The sequence below is a fragment of the Schistocerca serialis genome, chromosome 2 (assembly GCF_023864345.2).
Source record: "Schistocerca serialis cubense isolate TAMUIC-IGC-003099 chromosome 2, iqSchSeri2.2, whole genome shotgun sequence".
Taxonomy (NCBI): domain Eukaryota; kingdom Metazoa; phylum Arthropoda; class Insecta; order Orthoptera; family Acrididae; genus Schistocerca; species Schistocerca serialis.
Window position 1 is genome coordinate 1,124,403,230 of NC_064639.1, and position 19,643 is coordinate 1,124,422,872.

At 52.8% G+C, this 19,643-nt stretch overlaps 51 non-coding genes across 51 annotated transcripts; 16 read left to right on the forward strand and 35 right to left on the reverse strand.

Moving 5' to 3' along the window:
- Window positions 1–149: 149 nt before the first annotated feature.
- Trnav-cac (transfer RNA valine (anticodon CAC)) lies at window positions 150–222 on the reverse strand. The gene has a single exon. It is a non-coding gene; the product is annotated as a tRNA-Val (tRNA).
- Window positions 223–624: 402 nt separating this feature from the next.
- Trnap-agg (transfer RNA proline (anticodon AGG)) lies at window positions 625–696 on the forward strand. Its single transcript has one exon. It is a non-coding gene; the product is annotated as a tRNA-Pro (tRNA).
- A 194-nt stretch (window positions 697–890) lies between these two features.
- Window positions 891–963, reverse strand: Trnav-aac (transfer RNA valine (anticodon AAC)). The gene has a single exon. It is a non-coding gene; the product is annotated as a tRNA-Val (tRNA).
- A 157-nt stretch (window positions 964–1,120) lies between these two features.
- Window positions 1,121–1,193, reverse strand: Trnav-cac (transfer RNA valine (anticodon CAC)). The gene has a single exon. It is a non-coding gene; the product is annotated as a tRNA-Val (tRNA).
- Window positions 1,194–1,595: 402 nt separating this feature from the next.
- Trnap-agg (transfer RNA proline (anticodon AGG)) lies at window positions 1,596–1,667 on the forward strand. Its single transcript has one exon. It is a non-coding gene; the product is annotated as a tRNA-Pro (tRNA).
- Window positions 1,668–1,861: 194 nt separating this feature from the next.
- On the reverse strand, window positions 1,862–1,934 carry Trnav-aac (transfer RNA valine (anticodon AAC)). The gene has a single exon. It is a non-coding gene; the product is annotated as a tRNA-Val (tRNA).
- Window positions 1,935–2,091: 157 nt separating this feature from the next.
- On the reverse strand, window positions 2,092–2,164 carry Trnav-cac (transfer RNA valine (anticodon CAC)). Its single transcript has one exon. It is a non-coding gene; the product is annotated as a tRNA-Val (tRNA).
- A 402-nt stretch (window positions 2,165–2,566) lies between these two features.
- Window positions 2,567–2,638, forward strand: Trnap-agg (transfer RNA proline (anticodon AGG)). Its single transcript has one exon. It is a non-coding gene; the product is annotated as a tRNA-Pro (tRNA).
- A 194-nt stretch (window positions 2,639–2,832) lies between these two features.
- Trnav-aac (transfer RNA valine (anticodon AAC)) lies at window positions 2,833–2,905 on the reverse strand. The gene has a single exon. It is a non-coding gene; the product is annotated as a tRNA-Val (tRNA).
- A 157-nt stretch (window positions 2,906–3,062) lies between these two features.
- Window positions 3,063–3,135, reverse strand: Trnav-cac (transfer RNA valine (anticodon CAC)). Its single transcript has one exon. It is a non-coding gene; the product is annotated as a tRNA-Val (tRNA).
- A 402-nt stretch (window positions 3,136–3,537) lies between these two features.
- Window positions 3,538–3,609, forward strand: Trnap-agg (transfer RNA proline (anticodon AGG)). The gene has a single exon. It is a non-coding gene; the product is annotated as a tRNA-Pro (tRNA).
- Window positions 3,610–3,803: 194 nt separating this feature from the next.
- Window positions 3,804–3,876, reverse strand: Trnav-aac (transfer RNA valine (anticodon AAC)). The gene has a single exon. It is a non-coding gene; the product is annotated as a tRNA-Val (tRNA).
- Window positions 3,877–4,033: 157 nt separating this feature from the next.
- On the reverse strand, window positions 4,034–4,106 carry Trnav-cac (transfer RNA valine (anticodon CAC)). The gene has a single exon. It is a non-coding gene; the product is annotated as a tRNA-Val (tRNA).
- Window positions 4,107–4,508: 402 nt separating this feature from the next.
- On the forward strand, window positions 4,509–4,580 carry Trnap-agg (transfer RNA proline (anticodon AGG)). The gene has a single exon. It is a non-coding gene; the product is annotated as a tRNA-Pro (tRNA).
- Window positions 4,581–4,774: 194 nt separating this feature from the next.
- Window positions 4,775–4,847, reverse strand: Trnav-aac (transfer RNA valine (anticodon AAC)). The gene has a single exon. It is a non-coding gene; the product is annotated as a tRNA-Val (tRNA).
- Window positions 4,848–5,004: 157 nt separating this feature from the next.
- Window positions 5,005–5,077, reverse strand: Trnav-cac (transfer RNA valine (anticodon CAC)). The gene has a single exon. It is a non-coding gene; the product is annotated as a tRNA-Val (tRNA).
- A 402-nt stretch (window positions 5,078–5,479) lies between these two features.
- Window positions 5,480–5,551, forward strand: Trnap-agg (transfer RNA proline (anticodon AGG)). Its single transcript has one exon. It is a non-coding gene; the product is annotated as a tRNA-Pro (tRNA).
- A 194-nt stretch (window positions 5,552–5,745) lies between these two features.
- Trnav-aac (transfer RNA valine (anticodon AAC)) lies at window positions 5,746–5,818 on the reverse strand. Its single transcript has one exon. It is a non-coding gene; the product is annotated as a tRNA-Val (tRNA).
- A 157-nt stretch (window positions 5,819–5,975) lies between these two features.
- On the reverse strand, window positions 5,976–6,048 carry Trnav-cac (transfer RNA valine (anticodon CAC)). The gene has a single exon. It is a non-coding gene; the product is annotated as a tRNA-Val (tRNA).
- A 402-nt stretch (window positions 6,049–6,450) lies between these two features.
- Trnap-agg (transfer RNA proline (anticodon AGG)) lies at window positions 6,451–6,522 on the forward strand. Its single transcript has one exon. It is a non-coding gene; the product is annotated as a tRNA-Pro (tRNA).
- Window positions 6,523–6,716: 194 nt separating this feature from the next.
- Window positions 6,717–6,789, reverse strand: Trnav-aac (transfer RNA valine (anticodon AAC)). Its single transcript has one exon. It is a non-coding gene; the product is annotated as a tRNA-Val (tRNA).
- Window positions 6,790–6,946: 157 nt separating this feature from the next.
- Window positions 6,947–7,019, reverse strand: Trnav-cac (transfer RNA valine (anticodon CAC)). The gene has a single exon. It is a non-coding gene; the product is annotated as a tRNA-Val (tRNA).
- A 402-nt stretch (window positions 7,020–7,421) lies between these two features.
- On the forward strand, window positions 7,422–7,493 carry Trnap-agg (transfer RNA proline (anticodon AGG)). Its single transcript has one exon. It is a non-coding gene; the product is annotated as a tRNA-Pro (tRNA).
- Window positions 7,494–7,687: 194 nt separating this feature from the next.
- On the reverse strand, window positions 7,688–7,760 carry Trnav-aac (transfer RNA valine (anticodon AAC)). The gene has a single exon. It is a non-coding gene; the product is annotated as a tRNA-Val (tRNA).
- Window positions 7,761–7,917: 157 nt separating this feature from the next.
- On the reverse strand, window positions 7,918–7,990 carry Trnav-cac (transfer RNA valine (anticodon CAC)). Its single transcript has one exon. It is a non-coding gene; the product is annotated as a tRNA-Val (tRNA).
- A 402-nt stretch (window positions 7,991–8,392) lies between these two features.
- Window positions 8,393–8,464, forward strand: Trnap-agg (transfer RNA proline (anticodon AGG)). Its single transcript has one exon. It is a non-coding gene; the product is annotated as a tRNA-Pro (tRNA).
- A 194-nt stretch (window positions 8,465–8,658) lies between these two features.
- Window positions 8,659–8,731, reverse strand: Trnav-aac (transfer RNA valine (anticodon AAC)). The gene has a single exon. It is a non-coding gene; the product is annotated as a tRNA-Val (tRNA).
- Window positions 8,732–8,888: 157 nt separating this feature from the next.
- Window positions 8,889–8,961, reverse strand: Trnav-cac (transfer RNA valine (anticodon CAC)). The gene has a single exon. It is a non-coding gene; the product is annotated as a tRNA-Val (tRNA).
- A 402-nt stretch (window positions 8,962–9,363) lies between these two features.
- Trnap-agg (transfer RNA proline (anticodon AGG)) lies at window positions 9,364–9,435 on the forward strand. Its single transcript has one exon. It is a non-coding gene; the product is annotated as a tRNA-Pro (tRNA).
- Window positions 9,436–9,629: 194 nt separating this feature from the next.
- Window positions 9,630–9,702, reverse strand: Trnav-aac (transfer RNA valine (anticodon AAC)). The gene has a single exon. It is a non-coding gene; the product is annotated as a tRNA-Val (tRNA).
- A 157-nt stretch (window positions 9,703–9,859) lies between these two features.
- Window positions 9,860–9,932, reverse strand: Trnav-cac (transfer RNA valine (anticodon CAC)). The gene has a single exon. It is a non-coding gene; the product is annotated as a tRNA-Val (tRNA).
- Window positions 9,933–10,334: 402 nt separating this feature from the next.
- Trnap-agg (transfer RNA proline (anticodon AGG)) lies at window positions 10,335–10,406 on the forward strand. The gene has a single exon. It is a non-coding gene; the product is annotated as a tRNA-Pro (tRNA).
- Window positions 10,407–10,600: 194 nt separating this feature from the next.
- Window positions 10,601–10,673, reverse strand: Trnav-aac (transfer RNA valine (anticodon AAC)). Its single transcript has one exon. It is a non-coding gene; the product is annotated as a tRNA-Val (tRNA).
- A 157-nt stretch (window positions 10,674–10,830) lies between these two features.
- On the reverse strand, window positions 10,831–10,903 carry Trnav-cac (transfer RNA valine (anticodon CAC)). Its single transcript has one exon. It is a non-coding gene; the product is annotated as a tRNA-Val (tRNA).
- Window positions 10,904–11,305: 402 nt separating this feature from the next.
- Window positions 11,306–11,377, forward strand: Trnap-agg (transfer RNA proline (anticodon AGG)). The gene has a single exon. It is a non-coding gene; the product is annotated as a tRNA-Pro (tRNA).
- A 194-nt stretch (window positions 11,378–11,571) lies between these two features.
- On the reverse strand, window positions 11,572–11,644 carry Trnav-aac (transfer RNA valine (anticodon AAC)). Its single transcript has one exon. It is a non-coding gene; the product is annotated as a tRNA-Val (tRNA).
- Window positions 11,645–11,801: 157 nt separating this feature from the next.
- Trnav-cac (transfer RNA valine (anticodon CAC)) lies at window positions 11,802–11,874 on the reverse strand. Its single transcript has one exon. It is a non-coding gene; the product is annotated as a tRNA-Val (tRNA).
- A 402-nt stretch (window positions 11,875–12,276) lies between these two features.
- Window positions 12,277–12,348, forward strand: Trnap-agg (transfer RNA proline (anticodon AGG)). Its single transcript has one exon. It is a non-coding gene; the product is annotated as a tRNA-Pro (tRNA).
- A 194-nt stretch (window positions 12,349–12,542) lies between these two features.
- On the reverse strand, window positions 12,543–12,615 carry Trnav-aac (transfer RNA valine (anticodon AAC)). The gene has a single exon. It is a non-coding gene; the product is annotated as a tRNA-Val (tRNA).
- A 157-nt stretch (window positions 12,616–12,772) lies between these two features.
- Window positions 12,773–12,845, reverse strand: Trnav-cac (transfer RNA valine (anticodon CAC)). The gene has a single exon. It is a non-coding gene; the product is annotated as a tRNA-Val (tRNA).
- A 402-nt stretch (window positions 12,846–13,247) lies between these two features.
- On the forward strand, window positions 13,248–13,319 carry Trnap-agg (transfer RNA proline (anticodon AGG)). The gene has a single exon. It is a non-coding gene; the product is annotated as a tRNA-Pro (tRNA).
- A 194-nt stretch (window positions 13,320–13,513) lies between these two features.
- On the reverse strand, window positions 13,514–13,586 carry Trnav-aac (transfer RNA valine (anticodon AAC)). Its single transcript has one exon. It is a non-coding gene; the product is annotated as a tRNA-Val (tRNA).
- Window positions 13,587–13,743: 157 nt separating this feature from the next.
- Trnav-cac (transfer RNA valine (anticodon CAC)) lies at window positions 13,744–13,816 on the reverse strand. The gene has a single exon. It is a non-coding gene; the product is annotated as a tRNA-Val (tRNA).
- A 402-nt stretch (window positions 13,817–14,218) lies between these two features.
- Trnap-agg (transfer RNA proline (anticodon AGG)) lies at window positions 14,219–14,290 on the forward strand. Its single transcript has one exon. It is a non-coding gene; the product is annotated as a tRNA-Pro (tRNA).
- A 194-nt stretch (window positions 14,291–14,484) lies between these two features.
- Window positions 14,485–14,557, reverse strand: Trnav-aac (transfer RNA valine (anticodon AAC)). The gene has a single exon. It is a non-coding gene; the product is annotated as a tRNA-Val (tRNA).
- A 157-nt stretch (window positions 14,558–14,714) lies between these two features.
- On the reverse strand, window positions 14,715–14,787 carry Trnav-cac (transfer RNA valine (anticodon CAC)). Its single transcript has one exon. It is a non-coding gene; the product is annotated as a tRNA-Val (tRNA).
- Window positions 14,788–15,189: 402 nt separating this feature from the next.
- On the forward strand, window positions 15,190–15,261 carry Trnap-agg (transfer RNA proline (anticodon AGG)). Its single transcript has one exon. It is a non-coding gene; the product is annotated as a tRNA-Pro (tRNA).
- Window positions 15,262–15,455: 194 nt separating this feature from the next.
- Window positions 15,456–15,528, reverse strand: Trnav-aac (transfer RNA valine (anticodon AAC)). The gene has a single exon. It is a non-coding gene; the product is annotated as a tRNA-Val (tRNA).
- Window positions 15,529–15,685: 157 nt separating this feature from the next.
- On the reverse strand, window positions 15,686–15,758 carry Trnav-cac (transfer RNA valine (anticodon CAC)). Its single transcript has one exon. It is a non-coding gene; the product is annotated as a tRNA-Val (tRNA).
- Window positions 15,759–18,828: 3,070 nt separating this feature from the next.
- On the reverse strand, window positions 18,829–18,901 carry Trnav-gac (transfer RNA valine (anticodon GAC)). The gene has a single exon. It is a non-coding gene; the product is annotated as a tRNA-Val (tRNA).
- Window positions 18,902–19,058: 157 nt separating this feature from the next.
- Trnav-cac (transfer RNA valine (anticodon CAC)) lies at window positions 19,059–19,131 on the reverse strand. Its single transcript has one exon. It is a non-coding gene; the product is annotated as a tRNA-Val (tRNA).
- Window positions 19,132–19,643: the final 512 nt, after the last annotated feature.

The following is a 19,643-nucleotide window of genomic DNA, read 5'->3' on the forward strand; positions in this document are numbered from 1 at the left end:
TGCACCTTACTTCACAGACGACTTATAGTGATGTTGCCATCGTAACTAAAAAATTCAATAAATGTGGTACTTGCAAACGAAGGGACATGCAGCAGATCCACACACGACGTGGCTCATTGGAGGACAATACGACATAGGCAGGAAAATACTGTTCCCGCCCGGGATCGAACCGGGGACCTTCTGCGTGTGAAGCAGACGTGATAACCGCTACACTACGGAAACGACGGACCTGAGGAGTCCATCCATGTTCACTCGAACTTGCCTCAGACTTTCTCTCGTCCGCGAATGCACACACGACAGTTCCTTTGTCAGCCTGGAACCCATCACAGCCGAGGGCTCAAGAAGTCTTCGGGGTGCTCGAGAGGGTGTCTGCCGTAGCACCCCTAACGAGATAGCGGCGTTTCGCGCAGTCGTTATTGCAAGTCATATCAGCAAAAGCAATCACTTTCTCAGCAGCAGGCAGTGCGAGCCCAGCGGCAGCTCTACATGAAGGTACCAATAGCCCAGGAAGGCCGCCGACCGCAGGAATTCGCGCCGCCCCCATCCCGCCAGCGTACACGAGACTTCCAGGGCACCCTGGACGACATCGAGGGACTGGAATAATTGGCATTCGCCGTGTCACAGGGCTCGTTGGTCTAGGGGTATGATTCCTGCTTAGGGTGCAGGAGGTCCCGGGTTCAAATCCCGGACGAGCCCTAGCGTTTTGTGCAAAGTGATCGCACGTCAGTGGCTGAGTCAGCGCAAAAAGCTCGCCGTCAATATCAAATGAATTTCTTATTCGATGTGAGCAATTGACACTCGGGTCCGACGCGTGAAGGCGATTACGAAGGTTTCGGGTACAGATGGTAGCAGATGCATGTTAGTACGTCTTGCTTAAAGAGATGGAAAAGTGTTTCCGCCCGGGATCGAACCGGGGACCTTCTGCGTGTTAGGCAGACGTGATAACCGCTACACCACGGAAACTGCTTGTGTGCACCTTACTTCACAGACGACTTATAGTGATGTTGCCATCGTAACTAAAAAATTCAATAAATGTGGTACTTGCAAACGAAGGGACATGCAGCAGATCCACACACGACGTGGCTCATTGGAGGACAATACGACATAGGCAGGAAAATACTGTTCCCGCCCGGGATCGAACCGGGGACCTTCTGCGTGTGAAGCAGACGTGATAACCGCTACACTACGGAAACGACGGACCTGAGGAGTCCATCCATGTTCACTCGAACTTGCCTCAGACTTTCTCTCGTCCGCGAATGCACACACGACAGTTCCTTTGTCAGCCTGGAACCCATCACAGCCGAGGGCTCAAGAAGTCTTCGGGGTGCTCGAGAGGGTGTCTGCCGTAGCACCCCTAACGAGATAGCGGCGTTTCGCGCAGTCGTTATTGCAAGTCATATCAGCAAAAGCAATCACTTTCTCAGCAGCAGGCAGTGCGAGCCCAGCGGCAGCTCTACATGAAGGTACCAATAGCCCAGGAAGGCCGCCGACCGCAGGAATTCGCGCCGCCCCCATCCCGCCAGCGTACACGAGACTTCCAGGGCACCCTGGACGACATCGAGGGACTGGAATAATTGGCATTCGCCGTGTCACAGGGCTCGTTGGTCTAGGGGTATGATTCCTGCTTAGGGTGCAGGAGGTCCCGGGTTCAAATCCCGGACGAGCCCTAGCGTTTTGTGCAAAGTGATCGCACGTCAGTGGCTGAGTCAGCGCAAAAAGCTCGCCGTCAATATCAAATGAATTTCTTATTCGATGTGAGCAATTGACACTCGGGTCCGACGCGTGAAGGCGATTACGAAGGTTTCGGGTACAGATGGTAGCAGATGCATGTTAGTACGTCTTGCTTAAAGAGATGGAAAAGTGTTTCCGCCCGGGATCGAACCGGGGACCTTCTGCGTGTTAGGCAGACGTGATAACCGCTACACCACGGAAACTGCTTGTGTGCACCTTACTTCACAGACGACTTATAGTGATGTTGCCATCGTAACTAAAAAATTCAATAAATGTGGTACTTGCAAACGAAGGGACATGCAGCAGATCCACACACGACGTGGCTCATTGGAGGACAATACGACATAGGCAGGAAAATACTGTTCCCGCCCGGGATCGAACCGGGGACCTTCTGCGTGTGAAGCAGACGTGATAACCGCTACACTACGGAAACGACGGACCTGAGGAGTCCATCCATGTTCACTCGAACTTGCCTCAGACTTTCTCTCGTCCGCGAATGCACACACGACAGTTCCTTTGTCAGCCTGGAACCCATCACAGCCGAGGGCTCAAGAAGTCTTCGGGGTGCTCGAGAGGGTGTCTGCCGTAGCACCCCTAACGAGATAGCGGCGTTTCGCGCAGTCGTTATTGCAAGTCATATCAGCAAAAGCAATCACTTTCTCAGCAGCAGGCAGTGCGAGCCCAGCGGCAGCTCTACATGAAGGTACCAATAGCCCAGGAAGGCCGCCGACCGCAGGAATTCGCGCCGCCCCCATCCCGCCAGCGTACACGAGACTTCCAGGGCACCCTGGACGACATCGAGGGACTGGAATAATTGGCATTCGCCGTGTCACAGGGCTCGTTGGTCTAGGGGTATGATTCCTGCTTAGGGTGCAGGAGGTCCCGGGTTCAAATCCCGGACGAGCCCTAGCGTTTTGTGCAAAGTGATCGCACGTCAGTGGCTGAGTCAGCGCAAAAAGCTCGCCGTCAATATCAAATGAATTTCTTATTCGATGTGAGCAATTGACACTCGGGTCCGACGCGTGAAGGCGATTACGAAGGTTTCGGGTACAGATGGTAGCAGATGCATGTTAGTACGTCTTGCTTAAAGAGATGGAAAAGTGTTTCCGCCCGGGATCGAACCGGGGACCTTCTGCGTGTTAGGCAGACGTGATAACCGCTACACCACGGAAACTGCTTGTGTGCACCTTACTTCACAGACGACTTATAGTGATGTTGCCATCGTAACTAAAAAATTCAATAAATGTGGTACTTGCAAACGAAGGGACATGCAGCAGATCCACACACGACGTGGCTCATTGGAGGACAATACGACATAGGCAGGAAAATACTGTTCCCGCCCGGGATCGAACCGGGGACCTTCTGCGTGTGAAGCAGACGTGATAACCGCTACACTACGGAAACGACGGACCTGAGGAGTCCATCCATGTTCACTCGAACTTGCCTCAGACTTTCTCTCGTCCGCGAATGCACACACGACAGTTCCTTTGTCAGCCTGGAACCCATCACAGCCGAGGGCTCAAGAAGTCTTCGGGGTGCTCGAGAGGGTGTCTGCCGTAGCACCCCTAACGAGATAGCGGCGTTTCGCGCAGTCGTTATTGCAAGTCATATCAGCAAAAGCAATCACTTTCTCAGCAGCAGGCAGTGCGAGCCCAGCGGCAGCTCTACATGAAGGTACCAATAGCCCAGGAAGGCCGCCGACCGCAGGAATTCGCGCCGCCCCCATCCCGCCAGCGTACACGAGACTTCCAGGGCACCCTGGACGACATCGAGGGACTGGAATAATTGGCATTCGCCGTGTCACAGGGCTCGTTGGTCTAGGGGTATGATTCCTGCTTAGGGTGCAGGAGGTCCCGGGTTCAAATCCCGGACGAGCCCTAGCGTTTTGTGCAAAGTGATCGCACGTCAGTGGCTGAGTCAGCGCAAAAAGCTCGCCGTCAATATCAAATGAATTTCTTATTCGATGTGAGCAATTGACACTCGGGTCCGACGCGTGAAGGCGATTACGAAGGTTTCGGGTACAGATGGTAGCAGATGCATGTTAGTACGTCTTGCTTAAAGAGATGGAAAAGTGTTTCCGCCCGGGATCGAACCGGGGACCTTCTGCGTGTTAGGCAGACGTGATAACCGCTACACCACGGAAACTGCTTGTGTGCACCTTACTTCACAGACGACTTATAGTGATGTTGCCATCGTAACTAAAAAATTCAATAAATGTGGTACTTGCAAACGAAGGGACATGCAGCAGATCCACACACGACGTGGCTCATTGGAGGACAATACGACATAGGCAGGAAAATACTGTTCCCGCCCGGGATCGAACCGGGGACCTTCTGCGTGTGAAGCAGACGTGATAACCGCTACACTACGGAAACGACGGACCTGAGGAGTCCATCCATGTTCACTCGAACTTGCCTCAGACTTTCTCTCGTCCGCGAATGCACACACGACAGTTCCTTTGTCAGCCTGGAACCCATCACAGCCGAGGGCTCAAGAAGTCTTCGGGGTGCTCGAGAGGGTGTCTGCCGTAGCACCCCTAACGAGATAGCGGCGTTTCGCGCAGTCGTTATTGCAAGTCATATCAGCAAAAGCAATCACTTTCTCAGCAGCAGGCAGTGCGAGCCCAGCGGCAGCTCTACATGAAGGTACCAATAGCCCAGGAAGGCCGCCGACCGCAGGAATTCGCGCCGCCCCCATCCCGCCAGCGTACACGAGACTTCCAGGGCACCCTGGACGACATCGAGGGACTGGAATAATTGGCATTCGCCGTGTCACAGGGCTCGTTGGTCTAGGGGTATGATTCCTGCTTAGGGTGCAGGAGGTCCCGGGTTCAAATCCCGGACGAGCCCTAGCGTTTTGTGCAAAGTGATCGCACGTCAGTGGCTGAGTCAGCGCAAAAAGCTCGCCGTCAATATCAAATGAATTTCTTATTCGATGTGAGCAATTGACACTCGGGTCCGACGCGTGAAGGCGATTACGAAGGTTTCGGGTACAGATGGTAGCAGATGCATGTTAGTACGTCTTGCTTAAAGAGATGGAAAAGTGTTTCCGCCCGGGATCGAACCGGGGACCTTCTGCGTGTTAGGCAGACGTGATAACCGCTACACCACGGAAACTGCTTGTGTGCACCTTACTTCACAGACGACTTATAGTGATGTTGCCATCGTAACTAAAAAATTCAATAAATGTGGTACTTGCAAACGAAGGGACATGCAGCAGATCCACACACGACGTGGCTCATTGGAGGACAATACGACATAGGCAGGAAAATACTGTTCCCGCCCGGGATCGAACCGGGGACCTTCTGCGTGTGAAGCAGACGTGATAACCGCTACACTACGGAAACGACGGACCTGAGGAGTCCATCCATGTTCACTCGAACTTGCCTCAGACTTTCTCTCGTCCGCGAATGCACACACGACAGTTCCTTTGTCAGCCTGGAACCCATCACAGCCGAGGGCTCAAGAAGTCTTCGGGGTGCTCGAGAGGGTGTCTGCCGTAGCACCCCTAACGAGATAGCGGCGTTTCGCGCAGTCGTTATTGCAAGTCATATCAGCAAAAGCAATCACTTTCTCAGCAGCAGGCAGTGCGAGCCCAGCGGCAGCTCTACATGAAGGTACCAATAGCCCAGGAAGGCCGCCGACCGCAGGAATTCGCGCCGCCCCCATCCCGCCAGCGTACACGAGACTTCCAGGGCACCCTGGACGACATCGAGGGACTGGAATAATTGGCATTCGCCGTGTCACAGGGCTCGTTGGTCTAGGGGTATGATTCCTGCTTAGGGTGCAGGAGGTCCCGGGTTCAAATCCCGGACGAGCCCTAGCGTTTTGTGCAAAGTGATCGCACGTCAGTGGCTGAGTCAGCGCAAAAAGCTCGCCGTCAATATCAAATGAATTTCTTATTCGATGTGAGCAATTGACACTCGGGTCCGACGCGTGAAGGCGATTACGAAGGTTTCGGGTACAGATGGTAGCAGATGCATGTTAGTACGTCTTGCTTAAAGAGATGGAAAAGTGTTTCCGCCCGGGATCGAACCGGGGACCTTCTGCGTGTTAGGCAGACGTGATAACCGCTACACCACGGAAACTGCTTGTGTGCACCTTACTTCACAGACGACTTATAGTGATGTTGCCATCGTAACTAAAAAATTCAATAAATGTGGTACTTGCAAACGAAGGGACATGCAGCAGATCCACACACGACGTGGCTCATTGGAGGACAATACGACATAGGCAGGAAAATACTGTTCCCGCCCGGGATCGAACCGGGGACCTTCTGCGTGTGAAGCAGACGTGATAACCGCTACACTACGGAAACGACGGACCTGAGGAGTCCATCCATGTTCACTCGAACTTGCCTCAGACTTTCTCTCGTCCGCGAATGCACACACGACAGTTCCTTTGTCAGCCTGGAACCCATCACAGCCGAGGGCTCAAGAAGTCTTCGGGGTGCTCGAGAGGGTGTCTGCCGTAGCACCCCTAACGAGATAGCGGCGTTTCGCGCAGTCGTTATTGCAAGTCATATCAGCAAAAGCAATCACTTTCTCAGCAGCAGGCAGTGCGAGCCCAGCGGCAGCTCTACATGAAGGTACCAATAGCCCAGGAAGGCCGCCGACCGCAGGAATTCGCGCCGCCCCCATCCCGCCAGCGTACACGAGACTTCCAGGGCACCCTGGACGACATCGAGGGACTGGAATAATTGGCATTCGCCGTGTCACAGGGCTCGTTGGTCTAGGGGTATGATTCCTGCTTAGGGTGCAGGAGGTCCCGGGTTCAAATCCCGGACGAGCCCTAGCGTTTTGTGCAAAGTGATCGCACGTCAGTGGCTGAGTCAGCGCAAAAAGCTCGCCGTCAATATCAAATGAATTTCTTATTCGATGTGAGCAATTGACACTCGGGTCCGACGCGTGAAGGCGATTACGAAGGTTTCGGGTACAGATGGTAGCAGATGCATGTTAGTACGTCTTGCTTAAAGAGATGGAAAAGTGTTTCCGCCCGGGATCGAACCGGGGACCTTCTGCGTGTTAGGCAGACGTGATAACCGCTACACCACGGAAACTGCTTGTGTGCACCTTACTTCACAGACGACTTATAGTGATGTTGCCATCGTAACTAAAAAATTCAATAAATGTGGTACTTGCAAACGAAGGGACATGCAGCAGATCCACACACGACGTGGCTCATTGGAGGACAATACGACATAGGCAGGAAAATACTGTTCCCGCCCGGGATCGAACCGGGGACCTTCTGCGTGTGAAGCAGACGTGATAACCGCTACACTACGGAAACGACGGACCTGAGGAGTCCATCCATGTTCACTCGAACTTGCCTCAGACTTTCTCTCGTCCGCGAATGCACACACGACAGTTCCTTTGTCAGCCTGGAACCCATCACAGCCGAGGGCTCAAGAAGTCTTCGGGGTGCTCGAGAGGGTGTCTGCCGTAGCACCCCTAACGAGATAGCGGCGTTTCGCGCAGTCGTTATTGCAAGTCATATCAGCAAAAGCAATCACTTTCTCAGCAGCAGGCAGTGCGAGCCCAGCGGCAGCTCTACATGAAGGTACCAATAGCCCAGGAAGGCCGCCGACCGCAGGAATTCGCGCCGCCCCCATCCCGCCAGCGTACACGAGACTTCCAGGGCACCCTGGACGACATCGAGGGACTGGAATAATTGGCATTCGCCGTGTCACAGGGCTCGTTGGTCTAGGGGTATGATTCCTGCTTAGGGTGCAGGAGGTCCCGGGTTCAAATCCCGGACGAGCCCTAGCGTTTTGTGCAAAGTGATCGCACGTCAGTGGCTGAGTCAGCGCAAAAAGCTCGCCGTCAATATCAAATGAATTTCTTATTCGATGTGAGCAATTGACACTCGGGTCCGACGCGTGAAGGCGATTACGAAGGTTTCGGGTACAGATGGTAGCAGATGCATGTTAGTACGTCTTGCTTAAAGAGATGGAAAAGTGTTTCCGCCCGGGATCGAACCGGGGACCTTCTGCGTGTTAGGCAGACGTGATAACCGCTACACCACGGAAACTGCTTGTGTGCACCTTACTTCACAGACGACTTATAGTGATGTTGCCATCGTAACTAAAAAATTCAATAAATGTGGTACTTGCAAACGAAGGGACATGCAGCAGATCCACACACGACGTGGCTCATTGGAGGACAATACGACATAGGCAGGAAAATACTGTTCCCGCCCGGGATCGAACCGGGGACCTTCTGCGTGTGAAGCAGACGTGATAACCGCTACACTACGGAAACGACGGACCTGAGGAGTCCATCCATGTTCACTCGAACTTGCCTCAGACTTTCTCTCGTCCGCGAATGCACACACGACAGTTCCTTTGTCAGCCTGGAACCCATCACAGCCGAGGGCTCAAGAAGTCTTCGGGGTGCTCGAGAGGGTGTCTGCCGTAGCACCCCTAACGAGATAGCGGCGTTTCGCGCAGTCGTTATTGCAAGTCATATCAGCAAAAGCAATCACTTTCTCAGCAGCAGGCAGTGCGAGCCCAGCGGCAGCTCTACATGAAGGTACCAATAGCCCAGGAAGGCCGCCGACCGCAGGAATTCGCGCCGCCCCCATCCCGCCAGCGTACACGAGACTTCCAGGGCACCCTGGACGACATCGAGGGACTGGAATAATTGGCATTCGCCGTGTCACAGGGCTCGTTGGTCTAGGGGTATGATTCCTGCTTAGGGTGCAGGAGGTCCCGGGTTCAAATCCCGGACGAGCCCTAGCGTTTTGTGCAAAGTGATCGCACGTCAGTGGCTGAGTCAGCGCAAAAAGCTCGCCGTCAATATCAAATGAATTTCTTATTCGATGTGAGCAATTGACACTCGGGTCCGACGCGTGAAGGCGATTACGAAGGTTTCGGGTACAGATGGTAGCAGATGCATGTTAGTACGTCTTGCTTAAAGAGATGGAAAAGTGTTTCCGCCCGGGATCGAACCGGGGACCTTCTGCGTGTTAGGCAGACGTGATAACCGCTACACCACGGAAACTGCTTGTGTGCACCTTACTTCACAGACGATTTATAGTGATGTTGCCATCGTAACTAAAAAATTCAATAAATGTGGTACTTGCAAACGAAGGGACATGCAGCAGATCCACACACGACGTGGCTCATTGGAGGACAATACGACATAGGCAGGAAAATACTGTTCCCGCCCGGGATCGAACCGGGGACCTTCTGCGTGTGAAGCAGACGTGATAACCGCTACACTACGGAAACGACGGACCTGAGGAGTCCATCCTTGTTCACTCGAACTTGCCTCAGACTTTCTCTCGTCCGCGAATGCACACACGACAGTTCTTTTGTCAGCCTGGAACCCATCACAGCCGAGGGCTCAAGAAGTCTTCGGGGTGCTCGAGAGGGTGTCTGCCGTAGCACCCCTAACGAGATAGCGGCGTTTCGCGCAGTCGTTATTGCAAGTCATATCAGCAAAAGCAATCACTTTCTCAGCAGCAGGCAGTGCGAGCCCAGCGGCAGCTCTACATGAAGGTACCAATAGCCCAGGAAGGCCGCCGACCGCAGGAATTCGCGCCGCCCCCATCCCGCCAGCGTACACGAGACTTCCAGGGCACCCTGGACGACATCGAGGGACTGGAATAATTGGCATTCGCCGTGTCACAGGGCTCGTTGGTCTAGGGGTATGATTCCTGCTTAGGGTGCAGGAGGTCCCGGGTTCAAATCCCGGACGAGCCCTAGCGTTTTGTGCAAAGTGATCGCACGTCAGTGGCTGAGTCAGCGCAAAAAGCTCGCCGTCAATATCAAATGAATTTCTTATTCGATGTGAGCAATTGACACTCGGGTCCGACGCGTGAAGGCGATTACGAAGGTTTCGGGTACAGATGGTAGCAGATGCATGTTAGTACGTCTTGCTTAAAGAGATGAAAAAGTGTTTCCGCCCGGGATCGAACCGGGGACCTTCTGCGTGTTAGGCAGACGTGATAACCGCTACACCACGGAAACTGCTTGTGTGCACCTTACTTCACAGACGACTTATAGTGATGTTGCCATCGTAACTAAAAAATTCAATAAATGTGGTACTTGCAAACGAAGGGACATGCAGCAGATCCACACACGACGTGGCTCATTGGAGGACAATACGACATAGGCAGGAAAATACTGTTCCCGCCCGGGATCGAACCGGGGACCTTCTGCGTGTGAAGCAGACGTGATAACCGCTACACTACGGAAACGACGGACCTGAGGAGTCCATCCATGTTCACTCGAACTTGCCTCAGACTTTCTCTCGTCCGCGAATGCACACACGACAGTTCCTTTGTCAGCCTGGAACCCATCACAGCCGAGGGCTCAAGAAGTCTTCGGGGTGCTCGAGAGGGTGTCTGCCGTAGCACCCCTAACGAGATAGCGGCGTTTCGCGCAGTCGTTATTGCAAGTCATATCAGCAAAAGCAATCACTTTCTCAGCAGCAGGCAGTGCGAGCCCAGCGGCAGCTCTACATGAAGGTACCAATAGCCCAGGAAGGCCGCCGACCGCAGGAATTCGCGCCGCCCCCATCCCGCCAGCGTACACGAGACTTCCAGGGCACCCTGGACGACATCGAGGGACTGGAATAATTGGCATTCGCCGTGTCACAGGGCTCGTTGGTCTAGGGGTATGATTCCTGCTTAGGGTGCAGGAGGTCCCGGGTTCAAATCCCGGACGAGCCCTAGCGTTTTGTGCAAAGTGATCGCACGTCAGTGGCTGAGTCAGCGCAAAAAGCTCGCCGTCAATATCAAATGAATTTCTTATTCGATGTGAGCAATTGACACTCGGGTCCGACGCGTGAAGGCGATTACGAAGGTTTCGGGTACAGATGGTAGCAGATGCATGTTAGTACGTCTTGCTTAAAGAGATGGAAAAGTGTTTCCGCCCGGGATCGAACCGGGGACCTTCTGCGTGTTAGGCAGACGTGATAACCGCTACACCACGGAAACTGCTTGTGTGCACCTTACTTCACAGACGATTTATAGTGATGTTGCCATCGTAACTAAAAAATTCAATAAATGTGGTACTTGCAAACGAAGGGACATGCAGCAGATCCACACACGACGTGGCTCATTGGAGGACAATACGACATAGGCAGGAAAATACTGTTCCCGCCCGGGATCGAACCGGGGACCTTCTGCGTGTGAAGCAGACGTGATAACCGCTACACTACGGAAACGACGGACCTGAGGAGTCCATCCTTGTTCACTCGAACTTGCCTCAGACTTTCTCTCGTCCGCGAATGCACACACGACAGTTCTTTTGTCAGCCTGGAACCCATCACAGCCGAGGGCTCAAGAAGTCTTCGGGGTGCTCGAGAGGGTGTCTGCCGTAGCACCCCTAACGAGATAGCGGCGTTTCGCGCAGTCGTTATTGCAAGTCATATCAGCAAAAGCAATCACTTTCTCAGCAGCAGGCAGTGCGAGCCCAGCGGCAGCTCTACATGAAGGTACCAATAGCCCAGGAAGGCCGCCGACCGCAGGAATTCGCGCCGCCCCCATCCCGCCAGCGTACACGAGACTTCCAGGGCACCCTGGACGACATCGAGGGACTGGAATAATTGGCATTCGCCGTGTCACAGGGCTCGTTGGTCTAGGGGTATGATTCCTGCTTAGGGTGCAGGAGGTCCCGGGTTCAAATCCCGGACGAGCCCTAGCGTTTTGTGCAAAGTGATCGCACGTCAGTGGCTGAGTCAGCGCAAAAAGCTCGCCGTCAATATCAAATGAATTTCTTATTCGATGTGAGCAATTGACACTCGGGTCCGACGCGTGAAGGCGATTACGAAGGTTTCGGGTACAGATGGTAGCAGATGCATGTTAGTACGTCTTGCTTAAAGAGATGAAAAAGTGTTTCCGCCCGGGATCGAACCGGGGACCTTCTGCGTGTTAGGCAGACGTGATAACCGCTACACCACGGAAACTGCTTGTGTGCACCTTACTTCACAGACGACTTATAGTGATGTTGCCATCGTAACTAAAAAATTCAATAAATGTGGTACTTGCAAACGAAGGGACATGCAGCAGATCCACACACGACGTGGCTCATTGGAGGACAATACGACATAGGCAGGAAAATACTGTTCCCGCCCGGGATCGAACCGGGGACCTTCTGCGTGTGAAGCAGACGTGATAACCGCTACACTACGGAAACGACGGACCTGAGGAGTCCATCCATGTTCACTCGAACTTGCCTCAGACTTTCTCTCGTCCGCGAATGCACACACGACAGTTCCTTTGTCAGCCTGGAACCCATCACAGCCGAGGGCTCAAGAAGTCTTCGGGGTGCTCGAGAGGGTGTCTGCCGTAGCACCCCTAACGAGATAGCGGCGTTTCGCGCAGTCGTTATTGCAAGTCATATCAGCAAAAGCAATCACTTTCTCAGCAGCAGGCAGTGCGAGCCCAGCGGCAGCTCTACATGAAGGTACCAATAGCCCAGGAAGGCCGCCGACCGCAGGAATTCGCGCCGCCCCCATCCCGCCAGCGTACACGAGACTTCCAGGGCACCCTGGACGACATCGAGGGACTGGAATAATTGGCATTCGCCGTGTCACAGGGCTCGTTGGTCTAGGGGTATGATTCCTGCTTAGGGTGCAGGAGGTCCCGGGTTCAAATCCCGGACGAGCCCTAGCGTTTTGTGCAAAGTGATCGCACGTCAGTGGCTGAGTCAGCGCAAAAAGCTCGCCGTCAATATCAAATGAATTTCTTATTCGATGTGAGCAATTGACACTCGGGTCCGACGCGTGAAGGCGATTACGAAGGTTTCGGGTACAGATGGTAGCAGATGCATGTTAGTACGTCTTGCTTAAAGAGATGGAAAAGTGTTTCCGCCCGGGATCGAACCGGGGACCTTCTGCGTGTTAGGCAGACGTGATAACCGCTACACCACGGAAACTGCTTGTGTGCACCTTACTTCACAGACGACTTATAGTGATGTTGCCATCGTAACTAAAAAATTCAATAAATGTGGTACTTGCAAACGAAGGGACATGCAGCAGATCCACACACGACGTGGCTCATTGGAGGACAATACGACATAGGCAGGAAAATACTGTTCCCGCCCGGGATCGAACCGGGGACCTTCTGCGTGTGAAGCAGACGTGATAACCGCTACACTACGGAAACGACGGACCTGAGGAGTCCATCCATGTTCACTCGAACTTGCCTCAGACTTTCTCTCGTCCGCGAATGCACACACGACAGTTCCTTTGTCAGCCTGGAACCCATCACAGCCGAGGGCTCAAGAAGTCTTCGGGGTGCTCGAGAGGGTGTCTGCCGTAGCACCCCTAACGAGATAGCGGCGTTTCGCGCAGTCGTTATTGCAAGTCATATCAGCAAAAGCAATCACTTTCTCAGCAGCAGGCAGTGCGAGCCCAGCGGCAGCTCTACATGAAGGTACCAATAGCCCAGGAAGGCCGCCGACCGCAGGAATTCGCGCCGCCCCCATCCCGCCAGCGTACACGAGACTTCCAGGGCACCCTGGACGACATCGAGGGACTGGAATAATTGGCATTCGCCGTGTCACAGGGCTCGTTGGTCTAGGGGTATGATTCCTGCTTAGGGTGCAGGAGGTCCCGGGTTCAAATCCCGGACGAGCCCTAGCGTTTTGTGCAAAGTGATCGCACGTCAGTGGCTGAGTCAGCGCAAAAAGCTCGCCGTCAATATCAAATGAATTTCTTATTCGATGTGAGCAATTGACACTCGGGTCCGACGCGTGAAGGCGATTACGAAGGTTTCGGGTACAGATGGTAGCAGATGCATGTTAGTACGTCTTGCTTAAAGAGATGAAAAAGTGTTTCCGCCCGGGATCGAACCGGGGACCTTCTGCGTGTTAGGCAGACGTGATAACCGCTACACCACGGAAACTGCTTGTGTGCACCTTACTTCACAGACGACTTATAGTGATGTTGCCATCGTAACTAAAAAATTCAATAAATGTGGTACTTGCAAACGAAGGGACATGCGGCAGATCCACACACGACGTCGCTCATTGGAGGACAATACGACATAGGCAGGAAAATACTGTTCCCGCCCGGGATCGAACCGGGGACCTTCTGCGTGTGAAGCAGACGTGATAACCGCTACACTACGGAAACGACGGACCTGAGGAGTCCATCCATGTTCACTCGAACTTGCCTCAGACTTTCTCTCGTCCGCGAATGCACACACGACAGTTCCTTTGTCAGCCTGGAACCCATCACAGCCGAGGGCTCAAGAAGTCTTCGGGGTGCTCGAGAGGGTGTCTGCCGTAGCACCCCTAACGAGATAGCGGCGTTTCGCGCAGTCGTTATTGCAAGTCATATCAGCAAAAGCAATCACTTTCTCAGCAGCAGGCAGTGCGAGCCCAGCGGCAGCTCTACATGAAGGTACCAATAGCCCAGGAAGGCCGCCGACCGCAGGAATTCGCGCCGCCCCCATCCCGCCAGCGTACACGAGACTTCCAGGGCACCCTGGACGACATCGAGGGACTGGAATAATTGGCATTCGCCGTGTCACAGGGCTCGTTGGTCTAGGGGTATGATTCCTGCTTAGGGTGCAGGAGGTCCCGGGTTCAAATCCCGGACGAGCCCTAGCGTTTTGTGCAAAGTGATCGCACGTCAGTGGCTGAGTCAGCGCAAAAAGCTCGCCGTCAATATCAAATGAATTTCTTATTCGATGTGAGCAATTGACACTCGGGTCCGACGCGTGAAGGCGATTACGAAGGTTTCGGGTACAGATGGTAGCAGATGCATGTTAGTACGTCTTGCTTAAAGAGATGAAAAAGTGTTTCCGCCCGGGATCGAACCGGGGACCTTCTGCGTGTTAGGCAGACGTGATAACCGCTACACCACGGAAACTGCTTGTGTGCACCTTACTTCACAGACGACTTATAGTGATGTTGCCATCGTAACTAAAAAATTCAATAAATGTGGTACTTGCAAACGAAGGGACATGCGGCAGATCCACACACGACGTCGCTCATTGGAGGACAATACGACATAGGCAGGAAAATACTGTTCCCGCCCGGGATCGAACCGGGGACCTTCTGCGTGTGAAGCAGACGTGATAACCGCTACACTACGGAAACGACGGACATGAGGAGTCCATCCATGTTCACTCGAACTTGCCTCAGACTTTCTCTCGTCCGCGAATGCACACACGACAGTTCCTTTGTCAGCCTGGAACCCATCACAGCCGAGGGCTCAAGAAGTCTTCGGGGTGCTCGAGAGGGTGTCTGCCGTAGCACCCCTAACGAGATAGCGGCGTTTCGCGCAGTCGTTATTGCAAGTCATATCAGCAAAAGCAATCACTTTCTCAGCAGCAGGCAGTGCGAGCCCAGCGGCAGCTCTACATGAAGGTACCAATAGCCCAGGAAGGCCGCCGACCGCAGGAATTCGCGCCGCCCCCATCCCGCCAGCGTACACGAGACTTCCAGGGCACCCTGGACGACATCGAGGGACTGGAATAATTGGCATTCGCCGTGTCACAGGGCTCGTTGGTCTAGGGGTATGATTCCTGCTTAGGGTGCAGGAGGTCCCGGGTTCAAATCCCGGACGAGCCCTAGCGTTTTGTGCAAAGTGATCGCACGTCAGTGGCTGAGTCAGCGCAAAAAGCTCGCCGTCAATATCAAATGAATTTCTTATTCGATGTGAGCAATTGACACTCGGGTCCGACGCGTGAAGGCGATTACGAAGGTTTCGGGTACAGATGGTAGCAGATGCATGTTAGTACGTCTTGCTTAAAGAGATGGAAAAGTGTTTCCGCCCGGGATCGAACCGGGGACCTTCTGCGTGTTAGGCAGACGTGATAACCGCTACACCACGGAAACTGCTTGTGTGCACCTTACTTCACAGACGACTTATAGTGATGTTGCCATCGTAACTAAAAAATTCAATAAATGTGGTACTTGCAAACGAAGGGACATGCAGCAGATCCACACACGACGTGGCTCATTGGAGGACAATACGACATAGGCAGGAAAATACTGTTCCCGCCCGGGATCGAACCGGGGACCTTCTGCGTGTGAAGCAGACGTGATAACCGCTACACTACGGAAACGACGGACCTGAGGAGTCCATCCATGTTCACTCGAACTTGCCTCAGACTTTCTCTCGTCCGCGAATGCACACACGACAGTTCCTTTGTCAGCCTGGAACCCATCACAGCCGAGGGCTCAAGAAGTCTTCGGGGTGCTCGAGAGGGTGTCTGCCGTAGCACCCCTAACGAGATAGCGGCGTTTCGCGCAGTCGTTATTGCAAGTCATATCAGCAAAAGCAATCACTTTCTCAGCAGCAGGCAGTGCGAGCCCAGCGGCAGCTCTATATGAAGGTACCAATAGCCCAGGAAGGCCGCCGACCGCAGGAATTCGCGCCGCCCCCATCCCGCCAGCGTACACGAGACTTCCAGGGCACCCTGGACGACATCGAGGGACTGGAATAATTGGCATTCGCCGTGTCACAGGGCTCGTTGGTCTAGGGGTACGGAAGATGTCTTTGGGGATCTAACTGCGACGATCGCGCCTGACGCGAAGGGCGAATTTCTCCGGGAGTTCCAGGTAGATGAGATTTTCGATTTTATTGCTCGCTCTCCGTCCAGTAAATCGCCGGGTCCAGACGGCCTGCCTAAAGAATTTTATCTCCGTTTTTGGCCTCTTTTGGGTGGCATTTTTACGCAGATTTTAAATGAGATTGTCAGGGGGATGGATGTGCCTGCCGATTTTAAAGTAGGGAAAATTGTTTTAATTCCGAAGTCTTCTGGTCGTTTATCTGCTGCCAATCTTCGTCCGCTCACATTGCTGAATTTTGACTACAAGACAGCTGCTAGAGCGCTCAATAGCCGGTTGTCCTCTCTGCTTCGGGGTGTGATTGGTGCACATCAATGTTGTTTTCATGATAGATCTATTCTGACACCAGTAGCCGAATATCGGGATGTTGTCTCGGTTGCGGCGGTTACAAACGTACATTGTGCCTTTGCCTTCCTTGATTTTCATAAGGCTTTTGATCACGTCAGTCATGTGTTTTTAGATCGTGTTTTAGGTACAATAGGTTTTAACGCTTCATCACGTGGTGTTCTTGGCAATTTGTATAGGGGAATAACAGCTCGGGTGTCAGTCAATGGGCAGCTGACGCCGCCCATTGCTATCCGCCGCGGAGTGCCTCAGGGTAGTCCGCTCTCTATGTCTTTATTCGTATTGTCCCTGGAACCGCTGCTTCGGACTATTGCTCTCAAGCTTCAGGGTATGTCCCTCTCTGGTGGGAAGCTCTCGGTTAAGGCATATGCGGATGATGTCGTTGTTCTCCTCCGTCAACGTGATGATATCCCGTTGTTGAAAGGGGCAGTTGATGCATACTGTCGTGTCTCTGGAGCGCGTCTCAATCAGGGTAAATGTAAGTTCCTTGATATTCGAGGATTTCGCGATGCTGACGTCCCTTGGGCCACTGTTGTCGATCGCCATACGTCCTTGGGGATTATCATTGATCGGTGTCCTCTAAAAATGGCGGCTCTCAATTGGAAATCGGTCACCGAGAAGATACAGGGGGCTCTGATGGTCCATGAGCAGCGCTCTGCTACCATTTTGCAAAAAGTCAGAATTTTAGACACCTACGTTCTATGTAAAGCTTATTATGTTGCTCAGCTGTTCCCACTTCCCATGATGGTGGCGAAAAGGTTGCGCCAATTGTCTAGCAGGTTTATATGGAAGGGCCATCTATTCAAGTTACGTTACGAGGTAATGACGAAACCGCGTCTCTCCGGAGGCTTGGGCCTCTCTGACATTACTCGCAAGGCGTCTGCTTTGTACGTCCGCCGAACGACTCTAATTGTTACGCAAGAAGTGACTTCAATTACATCCAGGCTTTTTACTGTTGTGCGTCCGGCGAGCCTTGCTCCACCTGTCGATGTCGGACGCCTAAATTTTAAGTTGAAACACATTCGGGAATTTTACATTGCGGTGAGTTACCTCGGTGACGTCTTCTTGCGGCGACCGGTGCCAACGACCAAGGGCTTGATTGCCCGCTGGGAGGGGCTGGCCGGTCCCAATCCAATAGAACTGGCGTCTCCACCTGTGTCCTGGAGGAACGTCTGGAAGAATGTTAGTCTGCCGATCCACTCTATGGCCGTGGCGTCCACGTGGTATAGGGTAATAAATAATTTGGTTCCCACCAATGTACGACTGCACCGTATTGGTCTTTCTGACACGGACACCTGTACTCGGTGCGGTCTCGTGGATACCCTTGAACATCGATTCACCTGCTGTGGGCACCTTGCTAATTGGCGTTGGCTCAGGAAACAACTTGCTTTTGTCACTAGGTCTGCTGAAGCCGCTTATACTATTGACATCATCGTCCGGCCCGATTCTTCCTTTTTTCCGCGAACGAAGATCCATACCGTCATGTGGTTGATTGGCCATTTCGTACATTTTGTCAACGGTTGTCATGAAGAGGATGGACACCTAGCGTTTCGGCAGTACATGCTTACTGCTTACTGGCAGCGCTTGCGATTGCCAGGCCTCCGAGATGATTTTGCCAATATGCTTAGCCTGACATTTGAAAGAGAGGGTGTTGGCTAAGGTCACCTGTGTGAGCCATTTTCTTTTATACTGTTTCTGGATTTGCCGCCTTTATGTATGTTTCTTCTCTACACCAGGACTGAAGTTTTCCGTGTTTTAATCTTTATTTCAGTAAGCAGTCTACATTATATAGTCATGTTTCAGGATTTTAATTTCAGTAGTGTACTTCTTTTGAAGTGGCAGTGTTGTGGATGTTCCTTAATATTTTTTTCAATAGATATATTTGTTAGAGGAATAATAATTACGCATTCATTTTCTCATAATGTGCTGAGACTGAATTGCAGGCATTTAAAAAAAAAAAAAAAAAAAGGGGTATGATTCCTGCTTAGGGTGCAGGAGGTCCCGGGTTCAAATCCCGGACGAGCCCTAGCGTTTTGTGCAAACTGATCGCACGTCAGTGGCTGAGTCAGCGCAAAAAGCTCGCCGTCAATATCAAATGAATTTCTTATTCGATGTGAGCAATTGACACTCGGGTCCGACGCGTGAAGGCGATTACGAAGGTTTCGGGTACAGATGGTAGCAGATGCATGTTAGTACGTCTTGCTTAAAGTGATGAAAAAGTGTTTCCGCCCGGGATCGAACCGGGGACCTTCTGCGTGTCAGGCAGACGTGATAACCGCTACACCACAGAAACTGCTTGTGTGCACCTTACTTCACAGACAACTTATAGTGATGTTGCCATCGTAACTAAAAAATTCAATAAATGTGGTACTTGCAAACGAAGGGACATGCGGCAGATCCACACACGACGTCGCTCATTGGAGGACAATACGACATAGGCAGGAAAATACTGTTCCCGCCCGGGATCGAACCGGGGACCTTCTGCGTGTGAAGCAGACGTGATAACCGCTACACTACGGAAACGACGGACCTGAGGAGTCCATCCTTGTTCACTCGAACTTGCCTCAGACTTTCTCTCGTCCGCGAATGCACACACGACAGTTCTTTTGTCAGCCTGGAACCCATCACAGCCGAGGGCTCAAGAAGTCTTCGGGGTGCTCGAGAGGGTGTCTGCCGTAGCACCCCTAACGAGATAGCGGCGTTTCGCGCAGTCGTTATTGCAAGTCATATCAGCAAAAGCAATCACTTTCTCAGCAGCAGGCAGTGCGAGCCCAGCGGCAGCTCTACATGAAGGTACCAATAGCCCAGGAAGGCCGCCGACCGCAGGAATTCGCACCGCCCCCATCCCGCCAGCGTACACGAGACTTCCAGGGCACCCTGGACGACATCGAGGGACTGGAATAATTGGCATTCGCCGTGTCACAGGGCTCGTTGGTCTAGGGGTACGGAAGAGGTCTTTGGGGATCTAACTGCGACGATCGCGCCTGACGCGAACGGCGAATTTCTCCGGGAGTTCCAGGTAGATGAGATTTTCG